This window comes from Aulonocara stuartgranti, assembly GCF_965226115.1.
Source record: "Aulonocara stuartgranti genome assembly, chromosome: 3".
In the NCBI taxonomy this organism is placed as follows: domain Eukaryota; kingdom Metazoa; phylum Chordata; class Actinopteri; order Cichliformes; family Cichlidae; genus Aulonocara; species Aulonocara stuartgranti.
The window spans coordinates 18,609,561-18,625,588 of NC_138941.1; the positions used below are offsets into that span (position 1 = coordinate 18,609,561).

The 16,028-nt window shown below is 41.3% G+C and overlaps 2 protein-coding genes across 3 annotated transcripts in view; both read right to left on the reverse strand.

Moving 5' to 3' along the window:
• LOC309700563 (protein NLRC3-like) overlaps positions 1-904 on the reverse strand; it is a 69,411-nt gene extending 68,507 nt beyond the window's left edge. The window contains exon 1 of one of the 2 annotated variants that reach the window (XM_082524173.1): positions 664-904. The gene's annotated coding sequence lies outside the window, so the exon portion shown is untranslated. The remainder of the gene's footprint in view (positions 1-663) is intronic. The other variant, XM_082524174.1, reaches the window with a different exon arrangement.
• Positions 1-16,028, reverse strand: part of LOC309700493 (uncharacterized protein) — a 2,098,293-nt gene that overhangs the window by 320,351 nt on the left and 1,761,914 nt on the right. The gene's annotated exons all lie outside the window — the stretch shown is intronic.

Consider the following 16,028-nt stretch of genomic DNA (forward strand, 5'->3'; position numbering starts at 1 on the left):
ACCAGGACACCATGCAGACTGGCATTAAACCACCAACCTTCTGGTTAGCAGGTGACCTGCTCGACCACCTGAGTTCCAGCCACCTCATCAAAGTGACCAATCACATTAGAATCCTGTCCTGCTTTGGGCTCCGCCTCCAAACCATCCAAAGCGGGTTTATTTGCACCATGTATGCAGGTAAACTTAAACATCCATTCAGCTGCTTCAGAAGGAAAATGTCAGCTTGTGGTTTCAGTCACAGGAAACTCACAGGTTAGAGTCCAGCCAGAGGGCTGCTGTTGTTTATCTGTAAAGTCTTTACATTTACAGAAATAAATAATTATGTGGACACATCTGGATCATCAGCAAACATGAAACCAGGTGACCACCAGGACCAAGCTGACTGCTGACACAGAGTTCATACTCTAACTGCTAGCTGCTCTGCTAGCTAAGTTAACTGATGTTAAAGGTCAGAGTAAAGAAATGACGTGATGCTGCTGGGAGTGACACCACAGACTAGCAGCATTTAGTTACTCAGCATATAATGCAGTTAATCTGAAATCTCTTTTTCTCTCTGAAACAAAGTGACAGCAGACTGAGTCAAAGACAGAAACCTTATTGAAACACCAAATATTCCCCGGCTTCACTTCCTGATCCAGGATTCAAAGAGGACGTTGCACTTACTCAGCTTCTTCCCATGAACGTCTTCCCTCTGCAGCTCTGCTGTCTGGACCAGGTCTGTGTAGAAACAGAGACAATCTTCTGCTTCATCAGTCCTCTGTGTCTGCAGGCTGAAGTCACATTAAACACTTCACACCAGCAAAGAGTCTGAAGCTCAAAGGTCAAAGGTCAGCTGCTGCACCTTGTGTGATATTGTTTGATCAATAATTAACCTGCAGCAGGTTTCTGCTCCAACTCCGACACACTGAACAACCCTGAGAACAAATCAGAGGATGTGGGTGTGTCTGCAAGCTTCAATAGTATTAAACACCTCACACCAGCAATGAGTCTGAAGCTCGCAGGTCAAAGGTCAGCTGCTGCACCTTGTGTGATATTGTTTGATCAATAATTAACCTGCAGCAGGTTTCTGCTCCAACTCCAACACACTGAACAACCCTGAGAACAAATTAGAGGATGTGGGTGTGTCTGCAAGCTTCAATAGTAAACACCTCACACCAGCAATGAGTCTGAAGCTCGCAGGTCAAAGGTCAAAGGTCAGCTGCCACACTGTATATAATATTTCAATATGTATACAACCTGACTGTGGGTGTGTGTGCAGCCATAAACAGTTTAAACATTAAACACTGAACCATAAAAGAAGCTTAAGCTGCAGCTCACAGGTCAAAGCTCAGCTGCTGCAGCCAGTTATGACTTTACATAAATCATCATGTTTTCCCTCTCAGCACTTGGGCTGTTTTGACTCAGCTACACTATGGCAAATGGCCAATGGTTCCACAGCTGTTCTTGTTGTGTTAGGGCTGAAAAGCCCGACTTGTTCTCCTCTGCAGGTCATCAAATGCACCACAGAAGTTTGTATTTGCAGAAGCCTGTGTATGTTTGATGGCTTTATTATTCTCTGTTCAAAGACAATAAATGTGGAAAATGTCTCATGTAGTATCAGCGTCATTTAAAAATGACTGCAAACATTTAGAGAACATGTGCTGCTGTTTGTCCTTGTAACAGGGCGGCCCTTAGCGGCTGGAAACACAGTGAGACACACCAAGGCAAGTGTAGTGGAACAAAGTATTTATTTGCTATATGGCTCTCCTTACAACAATTAACTTGTCGAGCTTCTTCACAGCACAAAAAATCCACCTCTAATGACAACTGGCAGCCTTAAATATGTTCAGCTGTCACAGACTTAACCATTATTCCACTCTCAGGTAAATTCTTAAATCCCAACCTTCCACCACAGTATACAATATATTAATTAGAATAAATAAATACATAAATACATTTCCACATTTACATATTAATAAATATTTCACACTTAATGTTACACCAAACCCAATATTATAAAAACCCAGAAACCCAAGCACAAAAAGATTCACCACACTCTCTTTACCAATGGTCTCTCCCGGAACCTTTAAATGGTGTCTGGACCCCAGGGGAAACATTTGCCCAAACACCTTGAAGAGGACACAGGCAAGAAAGGTGAGTAATCATCAACTTACAAACACTTATTTGCACCACTTTTATCCCTAGATTTCACACACACGTTTGCATTAGTTTTCCTTACTGGTAAACCTTAATCACAATCTCAATCACCATTCTTCTCTCCTGACAGACAACCACCACATTCCTTGATGAGGAGCAGCTGTGCAGGATCTGAAATAAGGCTACCAACTGATTTTAAAATTCCCAATAAATAGTCAATAAATATTTAAACTTCTTGTGTGCAAATCCATGCTTAAAGTGCAATGCTCATAAATTGCTTGATAAGGTGCTTTTAATAAAGTGAAAGGTGTGCTCTAAAGTGCTATACATATAATATAAATAAATACAGTCAAGTCTGTCCCGTATTCAGTAAGTGAAAATGAAATGAACAATAAAAGGTGAATCAAATGGACCATTACGGCAAGGCTGGGATGGTCAATTTGGTAAAGTAAATCCGTTGGGCATCTTTCTTTGCCTTTAGACAATAGTTCTGATGGCAAAAGAGCCAAACGGGACAGGCACAAAAAAAAAAAAAAAAAATACAGTAAGGGAGTCCTCTTCCTTACATTTCCTCCTCCCTCTCTTGAGCGCGAAGTGCTTCAGTCCTCTGTCATCCTAGATAAACAATCAGCAACCACATTTGACTTCCCTGGCCTATACTGGACCGTAAAGTCATAAAGCTGCAAAGACAAGTACCATCCTGCAATGCGGGCATTTGCATCCCTCATGCGGTTCAACCACTGGAGGGGACGATGATCAGTCTCCAGAGTGAAGTGACGTCCCAGAAGATAATACCTCAAGGCCTCAATAGCCCATTTCATGGCCAAGCACTCTTTCTCCACCGTCGAATACCTCGTCTTCCTGTCGAGTAGTTTCCGACTCAGAAACACCACAGGCCTTCTTTCACCATCCACCTCTTGCTGAAGGACAGCACCAAGGCCAACTCCTGAAGCATCAGTTTGCAAGATGAATGGCTTGTTGAAGTCTGGACTGTGTAGAACTGGATGTGTGCAAACTGCTTCCTTGAGGTCTCTGAATGCTTGCTCACAGTCTTCTGTCCAACGCACTTTGTTGGGGGCTGAGCCTTTTGTGAGGTCATTCAGTACAGTGGATCGCTCTGCAAAAGAAGGTATGAATTTCCGGTACCAGCCTACTAGACCCAGAAAACCTCTCACCTTCCTTTTTGTTGTCGGAACTGGGAAGGACTGAATTGCTTCAATCTTTCCAACCTGCGGCTTTATCTTCCCAGAGCCAACTACAAAGCCCAAGTACTCCACTTCTCTCTTGGCTATGGAGCACTTCTTGGGATTGATAGTCAGTCCAGCCATTCTGATGGAGTGTAGCACCTTCTGTAGGTGAATGACATGCTCTTCCCAGGACTGGCTGTTCACCACCACGTCATCCAGATATGCTGCAGAGAATGCTGACACATCTCTCAGTACATGGTCCATTAATCGTTGGAATGTCGCTGGTGCACCTTGAAGCCCAAATGGCATGACTTTAAATTGGTACATACCAAAAGGAGTTTTGAAGGCTGTCAGCTCTCTCGCTTCTGGTGCCAAAGCCACTTGCCAGTATCCTTTACACAAACTCTTATAGCCTCTGGTGCCTCCACCTTATCATAAAAGCCTAAACATTCACATCCTTTCTCTCACACGGCGCCTAAGCTACGACCTTGGCTCCCCGTTTATCTGCTCCTGCTGAGATGGGGCAGAAAACTCCAGCATGTTCTGTTCTCTTCTAATCAGACCAATAAGGTGATGACTTTCTGCAAACAGTATTTCTTATAACTCAGCAGTATAATGCATCATAAAACAATATCATTCATCCACAATAAATCAGCAGTCTAATGTAATGCAAATCAGTTTAACAAATGCAATAGTTATCATCATCTTCTAATTCAGGAGAATGATGCAAACTAAAACTACATAATAATTCACAATCTTTAATTAGGGGTATAACATGGCATAAAATAATATTATAATCTAACAATTCCCCCTGATGAGCTCGTTAGAATAATGAGCTCACCAACACCCTATAATCCAGTGTCGCCGGGTTCATCTCTTCTCACTCCTGAGGCCCTTTGTCCCCCTGAGGGGCGAACCATATGTGAGATGACCTCTGTGTTTGCGCAGTTCAGATGCAAGAAAAACTATTATTCCAACAATAGCAGGTACAGATGACACTCCCCAGTTCTCCCACAGCTTTATTTTGGTGCTACCTTATACCCTTCCGACGTACTCAGACTAGAACCTCTGTCCAAGGAGCTTTTAGCCTTTATTTTATTGCTGCAGCTACCAGTGTCTTCCAGTTGGGTGATCCTCTGCTCTTCATTCTTCAACCTCAGGGGTTAGACAACCCTTCAGTCGTGGCACAGATCAGGGGATTATTCTGCCCCGATTTCAAACAACGATCTGTGTATCCTCCAGAAAAAGATCAGGAACGCGTCCCCCTTTTTGCCCAAGAGCCTCTCGAACTTCGTTGGTCTGGTGTTCCTGGATTTCCGCCAACCCCTTCATGGTTATTGCTGTGTTTATGGGATCCATCCTTTTGTGGTGACTAGCTGGAGCCCAAACGCCATGACACTTGGACCCAGTTGATGTCTCGGCAGTCACTGTGTCTGTCTCTGCTGCGGAGGATCCTCGCATATCTGTGACCTCGTCTGGTGTCTGTCCCTTTCTCTGTAAGAGACAGAAAACCAAAACACCTCTCTTCCTAACCCTAATAATCTAATGTTGTTATCTACTGACCTTCTAGTGATTCAGAATTGGTCTAAAACATTCAGAATGTCCCAGGGACTTATTCTAATCATATCCTATGTGTGTGTAAGCGTGTTTGCATTTAGCCCTCTGCACTCAAGGCATTTCCTACACTTTATCAGTCTGGACCATCACGCCGAACGAAGCTTATGACCTTCAAAAGGCCGAGTGCCAACTCATCATAAGCACATTTGCAAGGTGTGTCTGAAACTTATTGAAACCACTCTTTTTAACAAAAGATAAACAAATTAACAAATCTTCTAAACGCTATTCAGTTCATTTCAATGATTGATGCTTACACATGGAAATAATGATTTATGCTTCTCACTGATTCTCTACAAAAGACCGGAAACTTCTCGGGCCGCTATTAGCTTAAGCTTTACCATTCCTAAGTTATTAAAGACACAAATGTAGTTATAAAAATGTTCAAATAATCCTTGTTTGATGTTAAAACTCAACTCCCCCCCCTTTTTTTGACACATTCCAATGTGTCAAATCAACGGAGCTAGAACATTCAAAGAAAAGGTTAGGCAGCTACAAGGTTTCCCAGATTGTTAAGTTGATCTGCGTATGATGCTCTGACTCAAGTATATAATCTTAAATGAATGTCATTTAATTAACTGCCACTATTTAAAACTTAGCTTAAAGACATAATTGAATAAAAATCACAAAGAATAACATGATATCAATGTTATGTAAGCGCGTGCGGCCCTCTATGCTCGAAGTCACTCCACACCATAGATCAGCCAAACATCGCGTTGACTGTAGCTTTTAACCCTTATTAACTTGAGCACAACTCTATAATGAGCAACAAACTGCAATATGTCTGAAAATGATCATGGTTACACCTGCAATAGAAGATCGTATGATTATCCTGACACCTGTAAATAGAAAATTAACCTGCGGTTATAACAATCACTGGAACACAAATGTTAGTACAATGTCAAAAACTTCAATAAATGTTTAATGCAATGCTAGTTATATGATTCTGATGCAATAATAAAGCTGATGCCAAAATAAGAGTAAAACACCCCCTTTTATCCCGTTTCACTTGACACATAAACGTTTATAAATGCCTCTTTTAAATCTTATTTCCCCCTGATCTCCCCTTACTGACCACAGCAGGGGAAACTCCGCTATGAGTCAACCATGAATGCAGCTCACCTGATTCATCACTGAGCTCCACCGTCACTGGCGTCTGACAGGGTGGCGCTGCATACTCTTCCTTTAATGTCACTATTTTCAACCTGTTGATTAGAGTGCTTAAACCTGAAGTTGACTACGTCCACAAGTCAATACAGCTGTAAATGTGGCCAATTATCAATCTATTACCAATCAATAACAACAGATAAATTTTATTTTATGCATGCTTTCAGTCAACCACTCACCCAGAGGATCTCCAATCCCAGAAAATTCCTTCTCCTCAGTCAATGAGTCTGTCCTCCTTCCATGGCCTGGTAACTGGTCCATCCAGAGCCATATGATCTCAAAATATACATACAACAAGCCAAACCACACCTTGGTCACACCAACCCTTTTCCGCCCTGAAGATGTTCAACGCCATCTTAGTCTGGACTGTCAAAGGTGACTTTAACGCTGGCTGTTCCGACAATCCATTTTATAACATTTCCTGGTCAGATTCGCCAATCTCTGCACCAGGGTTTTAAACGTTTTGCCATCTTCATTAGTTTTTATTTTTATTTAGCTTCGACTCCAGATTTTCAATTTTTACCAGTTGTAATCAGTTTTTACCAATCAGTCGCTAGTTTAGTCTAGTTTTTATTTTCTGAACATCCTTAATTTCAGTTTAGTTTTGATTAGTTTCAGTTATAGTTTTAGTTGTGTTTTGCAAAAATTAAGTGTAACCAAATCCCAGTTCCATCATATCAATCATGCTCTTCCGCTTATCCTTGGGTATTGAGACTATTAACTCTTGCAGCACCGGGTGTTCCTAATTTTGGTTCAAGTGAATTGATAAACTTTTTGAAGGCGATTGACTCACACAATTATTTAGATGTCCCAGTCCTGTTGTCTCGGGACGCATCACGCTGCCTTATCTGGGGTTAGCTGTTTTCTGGGGATGCTGGTTAAGTGGGGGAGCTCTTCAAGGAGGGGGGGGTGGGGGGGGGGGGGGGTGTGCTCCCCCTGATGAGCTCTTCAAGGTAAGCTAGGTTAACCTTCTTGTGTGAGCTTTTCAAGTGCACTTCAAGGTTTGTGGGATTTTTAGTTTTATAAATGTCCCTCATAACCCCCTGATGACCCAGTAATTCATTTTTGCACACTGTAGTACACATTTAGTTTTTTTCTTGTAGCTCTCATACTCTACTTGCCACTCCTCTAAGTCCTGATGTTTCTTAGAGAGGACAACAGTACCTTTAAAATTATATCACATGTGTGGGGGTGTGGCCTTGCCAATTGTTTTCCCACCTTTTCAAAATGGCTGGCATGCCCACCAGCACATTTTAAGGAAGAAAGAAAGGTAAGCTTGATATTTACATTTAAAATGTTTTGTTAAACTCAGATTTTTATTAATTTTCAAAAAATAAACATCTAGTAAATAATTTGAGGGGTCTTTAAGAATTAGGCTTATTGAGTTTCACAGAGAACATGACTAATTTATTAATGTGTACTCTAGTGCACGTCGGGACTTTGTACTTATATTTATTTCACTTTTTCCTAGTAGACAACTCTTTGACAAAGGCAGAGAGAATTCTTAACAGAATAATTGAGCGAGATTCAAACAGAGATTTTTCAGAAGATGAGAGTCATGTGAGCCAGATAGGAGAGGGTGAGAACCCAGGAGGAGCCACACAAAGATTATCGAGATGCAGTGGCAGATGTGATAGAGAAAAACACAGGGCCACCTGAAATCTGTCGTCCTATCTGGTCCAAAACCAACATGTAGGAGAATCTGGAATTTTTGCTTTGAGTTAAAAATAAAATATGGGTAAAATGCAGGAATGATTTCCAGTATAGTAAAAAATAAGAGTCGCATTTATAGCTGAATCCATGACACCTGATTGTTTCTACACGATCACGTCTTTGCTGAAAGTTATCAATGATCTCAATGTGCAAAAAGAACTCCCAGTATCTGGAGTTCAAGCTCCTCTTGGCTGAGAAACCAGGGACAAACATGTGAACAAGACCTGAATAATACCAGTAATGAAGAGTTCTCTCCAAAAATCAAGAAAAGGAGGCCCCAATCAGATGAGAGTGTAGCAAAATATGGTTCCCTCCACTTGCCTGAGATGGTTAACAGTCCAAGGCATTTCAGTTGTAGAATGGTTGGGTGCAACAGTAAAACATATGTGAGATGTGGGAAGTGCCAAATGTTGCTTTGTGTCTCCAAATAAAAAAATCACAGTACTTCCTCAGATATCATAAATGAATTGATTTTTGTGAAATAGAAAGCCCAGTGCAATCACTTGTTCCTGAACCAATGGCTTACAGCTAGTGAAGTGTCAGTGACTTCTAAGTTGGTCCCTGATCTACATTTTTATTATTATATTGTTATATAAATAAGTTTTAATATCCTGCTTACAACAAATTCAGTGGAGCTTTTAATTTTCTTAAATAGCTCTTGAATTTTGTTAGTTTCACATTCGTGATCAATGAACTCCCCTTGTGCACTGTAGTGCACATGTTGTAAAATTTAAATAAAATTAGTTAAAAACAATTTTGTTTTTGTAATGTGTTTTTTTTACCGTCCCAACACTTGATTTATCTGAAAAAGAAAAAAAGAAAAAGAAAAAAGGAAAATGCTTTTCCTTTTTTTCTTTTTTCTTCCTCCCTGGGTCTCAGGAGGACATTGTGTCTATCTTACTTTTAAATTGCTGACTATTTCAAGAAAGCACCCAAAAGACGGGGACCAGTGTTTATTATTACATATCTCCATTTTGAGTGTGGCAAGTCTATCATTCCCCTGTTATTCATAGACCTCAGTGGAGGTTTTTGTTTTTTTGTTTTTTTTACCTCTATAAAAGTTAATTGACTCTTTACAGTGACCTGCTATGGTTAATAATAACCTGCTCCGTCATGAGTGGAATCAAACCTTTTCTTCACTTTAGCATTTAACATTCCCAACCATATAATATGATACATTAATCGAACTACAGCTACTAAAAACACAATTTTCTTAATGCAAACATCAGTAACTCAAAATTAGCAACCAAAGGGTTCAGTCTGCAGTTCACACTCATGTGAAGCTACAGCCTCCCCCCTTAGTCTCTATCATCCATCTGTTCTTGCAAAAACAAAACAAAGCAAGACAAAACCTCCACCCTTCTTTTACAGGCTGGGTGAATTGTTGTGGACATTCACTAATCCTAAAGTCGGTACCGTTTTTGTCTCAATATCAAGTCAGTTAAACTTTTAGTCGTCAGTCCGTCACAGTCCAGTCACATGCATACATCCACACACATTCATACCAGATATTGCTGATAATGGAGTCTCACGCGCAACCTATTCGAGCCTCCATCACCAGCAAGATGACGTCATCATTTTGAAGGAAACAGTTCCTTGTTTTTGGACTGGATTGACTCGCTGCAATCCTTTTAGGCTCGGGACTTCTCATTCGATCAGTGTCCCATATAAGTGAATTTCTCCCAAGCTCATTATAATCATGGAGAAAAATACTTTGCGACTGTTTTCAGTAAGAATATTTTATAGCGCTTTAAAGTTCAATCTCTCAGGCCTGGATTAAAGAGCTGATTTGTTAAATCAGGAACTCACAAAATACCAAAATATCACCACCGGTGGATCATACAGTGGGGCAAAAAAGTATTTAGTCAGCCACCGATTGTGCAAGTTCCCCCACTTAAAATGATGACAGAGGTCAGTAATTTGCACCAGAGGTACACTTCAACTGTGAGAGACAGAATGTGAAAAAAAAATCCATGAATTCACATGGTAGGATTTGTAAAGAATTTATTCGTAAATCAGGGTGGAAAATAAGTATTTGGTCAATAACAAAAATACAACTCAATACTCACCAAATACCAAACAGGTAAGGTGTAATTGAGCCATAGTGCTTGGTCTGTTTGTCCGATGTAAATCAATTGCAGTTAGAGGCTACATTAATTTTCTTTCTGTAAGCACTTATTGAAATCATCTGAGCACATTACAAGTACATATTTGCTTACTCTGTATGCTCAAATGTGACCCGTTATGGCCACTAGAAAAAAAGAGGAGGCCCGAAAAACAGGTGGGGGTCCTCCACCACCACCACTCACAGAGCCTGGCCACTTGGCTTCCACATTTGTGATAATGTTGGCAGCATCACATATGATCTTCACAGTGCAGAGAACACAAATTAGCATCCATTACTATAATGAAATGATTTGTTAGTTTGAAATGCTACAGGGAACTATGTACCTGTACATTAATGCTGTGGAACGACTTCCTGTTCACATAGTCTCCTTCATTTACTGAAGGAGCAATGATTGGAATGTGAGTGCCATCTATACAGCCAATCACGCCTGGGAACCGTGAAAATAAATGTAAAATTTAAGTAGTAGTTCAAGTATCACCACATCATGAATTAAATTTTGTTCATCCTGCTACCTGCAATTTTGTGGCATCCCTCTTTGATAAATCTTGTGGGTCTATGACCGGGGAACACCACAAACGAGTACAGGAGACGTTTCAGTGCAACTGTAACATTCCTGACTGCCCGACAGACGGTAGCCTTGGAAACGTGCTCAGCATCACCAATATTATACAGAAAGCTCCCGTTTGCAAAAAACCGAAGTGCAATACAAATAATATGTACAGAACTGAGAGAATGTCCACGATGTGTCACATGAGCAATATTAGGCCTGAGGATGTTATTCAAATAACTTATAGATTGTGCTGAAAAACGGTAACGTTCACACAGGAAATCATCATGAAATGATAAAATGTCCGAACGCGCTCTAATCACTCTCTCCCGGCGGAGAGCTCTGCGGAGAATTTGGGCTTCAACATCTACTGGCTCTTCAAGGAAGGAGCACGCCATGTCTGACACTTCCTACAGTCAGGTTTCCGACACAGAGGCGGAGAACGTCAGGGTTAGTTGAAGTAAACCTGCTAGGGAGCAGGTTAGCTTCACGGAGTGTGTCGTCATAGTAACTCACTCAGGATTAATCTAAACTCGCTTTGTGAAACCGAAAACCCAGAGTTTTCGTTAACTCAGGGTATACTTACTCAGAGTTTGCACTAAACCGGCTTCCTGAAATAGGGCCCAGATCTAAATCCAATCAAGAATCTGTGGCAAAATCTGAAAACTGCTGTTCACAAACGCTGCCCATCTAATCTGACTGAGCTGGAGCTGTTTTGCAAAGAAGAATGGGCAAAGATTTCAGTCTGTAGATGTGCAAAGCTGGTAGAGACATAAGGCAAACCGGATTATAAGGAGCACTGTCGATTTCCAGAAAAATCAAAGGACTGATTTTTAGAGTGCCTTATTTTCCGAAAAGCACAGTAATAACATAATAACAACGGCCCGCTAGCATGCTCTTGGTTGCTGAGGGCTATGCTGTGGCTGAGCTGCAAGATTAACTCTGCAAAACCAACTTTCATCAAGTAACAGGGCTCTAGAGTGCAACCAATTTGGTCGCAAATGCGAATCCGTGTAAATGAGAGCAGGTACACTGATTCCACACAAAGACGTAAACACAGAACGGACCGACGCATCAGAATCAACTTTGTCTTTCTCGGCTTTCTCACCCGACGGCTCGTAGACGGACACGCTGTCGGAGCTTAGCGATCCTGATGCGTCCGGTCCGCGCTGCGATTACGTCTTCTTGCGCTGATTCTGAGCTGCAGGTTTTGTCTCTCCAACCAAAATTCACAGAGCCAGCAGCAAAAGAAGCAGCAAACTGCGCTTCACATTTGATCAATGTCATTAATTTTGCTGTTTTGCTTCCACGACTATTAAAATCACACTCCATGCACAGCTAGCTCTCTCTCTATCTGTCTCTGTACTTCAAGAACAGTTTCCCGTCTCCAATCTCTGTTTTCTGTATTATTCATGCGCTTATTACCCACCAGTCTACCGTTGTTTTTTCCCTGCTAATATTAGCATCACACGGCACAGCTTCTGTATCACGTGGTATAAGGCTCCGCCCTTGTCATTTGTTGAGCAGGAAGAGTGAGCACTTGGTTTCATGCAGAGTACGTCCCGGATCAAAATGCGGTACAATCGTCGTCGTCTTTTTCTTTTTCTTTCTTTTAAATCGTCATTTGGAAATGAGATCGCAAATAAGTTTGAATCGAGATCGCGATTTTCTAACGATTAATCGTGCAGCCCTAATCCTATTAGTCGACTAATCGCAAAAATAATCGGTGACTAGTCGACTATCAAAATAATCGTTTGTGGCAGCCCTAATGCACACAGGGAAAAGTTAGAGAGGAAAAGAGAGAGCAGGAAATTACTCTTACTCTTAGGACGTATATGGCCCAACAGGCCTCGCGATACAGATGAGCTACATCCTCCTGGAAAGCAGCTGCCAATACAGTCTCCCCCATCTGCTGCAAGGCAGATGCTTCAAAACAGAGTGAGAAGTAAAGAGAGAGGGAAGGAACTCAAACAAATTAACACTATATTTTATCTTTAATAATCATATACAGCGGGGAAAATAAGTATTTGACACATCAGCATTTTTATCAGTAAGGGGATTTCCAAGTGGACTATTGACACAACATTTCCACCAGATGTTGCCATCAAGCCAAATATTGAAGTCATACAATCAAATCAGAACATATAAGTATACAAGTTAAACCATAATAAATAAAGTGAAATGACACAGGGAATAAGTATTGAACACACTTTATTCAATACTTTGTAGAAAAGCCTTTGTTGGTGATTACAGCTTCTAGACGCCTCTTGTATGGATAGACCAGTCGTCTGCATTGCTCAGGAGTGATTCTGGCCCATTCTTCCACACAAACGGTCTTTAAATCTTGAAGGTTCCTTGGGCCTCTTTTATGAACTTTAATCTTCAGTTCTCTCCATAGATTTTCTATGGGATTTAGGTCAGGTGATTGACTGGGCCATTCAAGCAACTTGATTTTCTTTCTTTGAAACCACTTCATTGTTTCCTTGGCCTTGTGTTTGGGATCATTGTCTTGCTGAAATGTCCACCCTCTTTTCATTTTTAGCTTCCTGGTAGATGGCAGCAGATTTTTATCCAGAATGTCCCGGTACATCTCTCCATTCATCCTGCCTTCAATAATATGAAGTCTGCCAGTACCCCTTGCTGAAAAGCAGCCCCAAACCATGATGCTTCCACCCCCAAACTTGACTGTTGGTATGGTGTTCTTGGGGTGGTGAGCAGTGCCATTTCTTCTCCAAACATGGTGTGTAGAATGACTGCCAAAAAGTTCAATTTTGCTTTCATCTGACCATACTATAGTCGTCCAATAATCCACAGGCTTCTCCAAATGCTGTTGCGCAAATTTTAACCGAGCCTTGACATGCTTTTTGTTCAGCAATGGAGTCTTGCGTGGTGAGCGTGCATGGATGCCATGGCGGTTCAGTGCATTGCTTATAGTTTTCTTTGAAACAACAGTACCTGCTGATGCAAGGTCTTCCTGAAGTTCTGTCCGAGTGGTTCTTGGCTCTTGGAGAACCCTCCTGATTATTCTTTGGACTCCTCGGACAGGGATCTTGCGTGGAGCACCTGATCGTGGCAGGTTTATGGTGAACTGATGCACTTTCCATTTCCGGATAATGGCCCCCACAGTGCTCACAGGAACATTCAGCATTCTGGAAATGCACCTATAACCATTCCCATCAAAATGCTTTTCAACGATAAGATTACGAAGATCTTGAGAGAGTTCTTTGCTTTTACCCATCATGAAGTCTTTCCTGTGTGCCTTCTGGGTAATGAGGAGCCTTTATAGGCCATCAATTAGGACTAAAGCAGCTGATATCAATTAGTACTGATAGGGGACAGGATTTCTCTATCAATACTGACAGATTTCAGGTGATCTCCTGGCTTTCTATGTCATTTTGCCCCTTGTTATCTCCATGTATTCAATACTTATTCCCTGTGTCATTTCACTTTATTTATTGTGGTTTAACTTGTATACTTATATGTTCTGATTTGTTTGTATGACGTCAATATTTGGCTTGATGGCAACATCTGGTGGAAATGTTGTGTCAATGGTCCACTTGGAAATCCCCTTACTGATAAAAATGCTGATGTGTCAAATACTTATTTTCCCCGCTGTATATTGCTTTACCAAAACAGCTTGTTTTTGTGTTTTTTAAACTACCATCTCTCTTAAACCAACTTGAATTGAACAGTGAGCACAGCCACTAAGTTCTATGTAACAAAAATACAGGGATGGGAGGGAGGGAGACGGTACCTGCACTGACGTTTAAAAAGAAGGAATAGGAGGAGGAGGGGTGGAGGTGGTGGAGCTCTCCGACAGGGGGAAAACTGAGATTTCAGTAAAGCTCAGTCCAAAGCACTTTCCTAATGATTTCCCTGTAACATTAGTCCTCGAGGTCCCCGTCACAGCAGACTACTGTGAGTGCCACCAGACAGTTAATGAGACAAAAACGAGACGCTCTTACAGCCAGGAGGATGCTTCCAGATGACGCTTGATTAATTTGATTGATTATCTGTGAATAAGTCTTGAGCCTCTCCTCAGTTCTTTATATTTTGCCTGTACTGAGCCAGATGTTCTTCTTCTTCCTTTCTTTAGACTTTCTGAAGGTCATTTAAAGTTTTTCTTTGGACATTAACTGCTTTTTCACCCATTTTCAGTCCAGTCTTTGTACCTGATCGCTTTCAGAGCAATATTTTTGTTTTTTGGGGGGGTTAAACCACTTAACCTAACTCAAGGGGACAAACCCGAGTTGTCAAATACAATACAAAACACACAACTTAGCAAAAAACCAATTTTAAATTTTATCTTTAGGGACTTTGTTACTAGCAACCTGTCACAGAAACACACTATTTAATTTCTTTGGATTGGGAAAGTAGAAGACAGAAAAAAAGGGGACAAGCTGAAAAATCTATCTACAGTGGAGGAACAGTACCTGAAAGTCATGTCAAAAAAAATTCAGCAAACACCTGACACAGGACCTGAAAGATGCACTTGGTCCTTCAGTTGATCCATCTAGTGTTCACCAAAGCCTCATCTCATGGTGTCAGTGAAGGGTGGCTGTCAAGAAGCCATTATTAAGGAAGGGAACAGGGAGAAAAGGCTGAGGGATAACAAATTACACAAGAACTGGACTGAAAATCAGTAGCAGCAGGTCTGATGGAGTGATGAACCAAAATTTGACAGTTCTGGTTCAAATTGTGGTAATATGTCTACAACCACCTGTAAACTACTGTACAGCTCTGCCATAGTTTGGGTCTGCATTTCAGCCAGGGTGTTGGGGATTTCGTCAAAATTGATGGAATTATGAAAAGTACCACCAGACTTTGATGCACCATGCAATACCATCTGGAAAGCGTCTGATCGGCAGCAGCTTACTAAACACATCGAAACACCATCATTCATGGACTGACCTGAGCCGTGTGGGATCATCTCGGCAGAGAATGGAACAAAACGGCAGCTGATATCGAAAGAAGAGCTCTGAATGTCCTTAAAGAAGCTCGGAGAACTATTCCTGAAGACTACTTAAAGGAATTCCAAAGAAATGTGCCTAAGAGAGTTCAGGGCGTGCTGAAGATAAAGATGCTCAAGCTCATTACCTCATTATATCAACTCTGTTTTTGCCTTTTATATTGTATTTTCATGTAAACTTTTCAAATTTAAACTGTTGCACCCGTTTCCCATTACCCAGCAAGTTATATGTTAGAATTAAGGTGTGGCTCAAACTTTTGCACAGTCCTACATTTCCCATCTATAAAATGATTTGACACCTGATAAACCTTTAAAAGCACTGACCTGCCTCTCCAACTATCTGTTTTAACACTTAGACCCCCGGAGAGCAGTCATTTTGGTTTTCTACCTTAGACCCCTGCGGAGTCATCATTTTGCGTTTCTACCTTTAAAAGCCGGAGAGCAGTCAGTCAAATGCTGGAGTCGTTCATATGTATATTAGGTCGTTACCTAGGAATTCTGGAGGGAGGGGAGTGGGGGTGAGTGGTTGAGGGGGTGGGGGAGTGGAGTGTTGCATGATGTTTTGGA